A 2052-nucleotide genomic window follows, 5' to 3' on the forward strand; every position below is an offset into this window, starting at 1 on the left:
CTTTTTCTTTTTTTTTTTCTCCTTTTATTTTATTTTACAATACTATTCAGTTCTACATATCAGCCACGGGTTCCCTTGTTCTCCCCCCTCATGCCGCCCTCCCCTTCCCCCCAGCCCACCCTCCATTCCCACCTCCTCCAAGGCAAACCTCCCCTGGGGACTGAGATCAGCCTGGTAGACTCAGTCCAGGCAGGTCCAGTCTCCTCCTCTCAGACTGAGCCAAGTGTCCCTGCATAAGCCCCAGGTTTCAAACAGCCAAGTCATGCAATGAGCACAGGACCCGGTACCACTGCCTAGATGCCTCCCAAACAGAACAAGCCAATCAACTGTCTCACCTATTCAGAGGGCCTGATCCAGTTGGGGGCCCCTCAGCCTTTGGTTCATAGTTCATGTGTTTCCATTCTTTGGCTATTTGTCCCTGTACTGAGGGATCTGGATGCAGAGATCCACGGCTAGGCCCCGGGTAGAGCTCTGGGAGTCTAATTAGCCAGAAAAAGGAGGGTTTATATGAGCGAGAATTGTTGAAACCAAGGTTGAATAAAGCACAGGGACAAATAGCCAAACGGATGTTTACTTTTTCTGAAGCTGTTTTTTAAAGGTTCTATTTGTTTCTACCACATGTATGCCTGGTGCTTGTGGAGGACAGACAAGGACTTTGAGTCCATAGAACTAGAAATATGAATAATTTTAGGCCACTTTGTGGGTGCTGGAAACTGAGCCTTGGGCTTCACAAGGACAGCAAGTGCTCTTAACCACTGAGTCTTCTCTTCAACACCATTAAGATATCATCTAAAACTTCCTAAGATAATTCTAATATATAATTAATATCTTTATTGAGATTTGCTTGCTTTATTTCTCTTTCAAGATTTTCCTACTTACTAGTATTACACTGGGCATTTAACAATTGAGTCAATAAATCATAAGATACTCTATGCTCATCAGAGGTGGTCAGATCATCCTCTCACCTAAGATATTCTGACATGTAATCACAGTGCTGTTTCTTTCTTCCAAGAAGCCCTAGTCCAGATGAAAGATTGAGTCTTTGCTCTACACCTCCAAAACTCTGGAGTACATATGCTTTGTACTTGAATTTTTCCTTGATTTGAAAAAATATAAGATATTTTATCCTCACTTAAAGAAAGAGTGGAAATTTGTCCTCATTGTCTGGGGTGTCTCTATTAATTCTGGGGATTATCTTGATTGAAAATATTGGATTGTCAGATTTCTAGAATGCAAACAGCATAGAATATAAGATTATGATGTATATTCAAATGATACAATAGGTTCTCCTATGACATGATTAAGATATACATATGTATTTTATTAAGATATATCTGTACTACATGTATTGGCAAAATTATTAAAGCCACTCCATGTAGTTAAAAGGGAGGTTTATTTAGTGGCATAACTTACAAATGAAGGGATAACTAGGTTGCAGGGTCTGAGAAAGATGTAGTGCAGTCCGGTGGTGTTCTCTGGAGAACTCTGCTCGGTCTACCTCCAGTGTCCAGGGGTCAGAAACCAAGAGAGGCGGTACATCCAGATCTCGGGTGTTTAGGGTCCTCTCTTGGCCCCGCCTTGTAGGTATGACAGTTACTGAAGCCTCAGTGGGGCTTGGAACTTCCAGATCAAAGCTGGAATGGCCCAGATAGCTCAGTCGATAGAGCATGAGACTTTTAATCTCAGGGTTGTGGGTTCGTGCCCCACATTGGGTGCTATTTGTAGCTGGAGTGTTTTCTCTCTGGGTCTCACCAAGCCCCAGTAGTCCAACAGCCCACTTATAAAATAAACACACAGATGCTTATATTATTTAAACTGCTTGGCCATTAGCTCAGGCCTATCATTGTCTAGCTCTTACTCTTATTAGCTCTTACTCTTATATTCAGCCCATTTCTATTAATCTATACTTTGCCATGTGGCTCGTGGCTGACTGGTACCTTACATCTTCCTTGTCCTGGTGGCGGCTGCAGTGTCTCTCCCAGCCTTCCTCTTCCCTCAATTCTCCTCTCTGTTAGTCCCGCCTATACTTCCTGTCTGGCTACTGGCCAATCA

The 2052-nt window shown here is 43.0% G+C and overlaps 1 non-coding gene across 1 annotated transcript; it reads left to right on the forward strand.

Annotated features, from left to right (window-relative positions):
* The first annotated feature begins 1642 nt into the window (after positions 1 to 1642).
* On the forward strand, positions 1643 to 1715 carry Trnak-uuu (transfer RNA lysine (anticodon UUU)). The gene has a single exon. It is a non-coding gene; the product is annotated as a tRNA-Lys (tRNA).
* Positions 1716 to 2052: the final 337 nt, after the last annotated feature.

The sequence above is a fragment of the Peromyscus maniculatus genome, chromosome 10 (genome assembly GCF_049852395.1).
Source record: "Peromyscus maniculatus bairdii isolate BWxNUB_F1_BW_parent chromosome 10, HU_Pman_BW_mat_3.1, whole genome shotgun sequence".
Classification (NCBI taxonomy): Eukaryota; Metazoa; Chordata; class Mammalia; order Rodentia; family Cricetidae; genus Peromyscus; species Peromyscus maniculatus.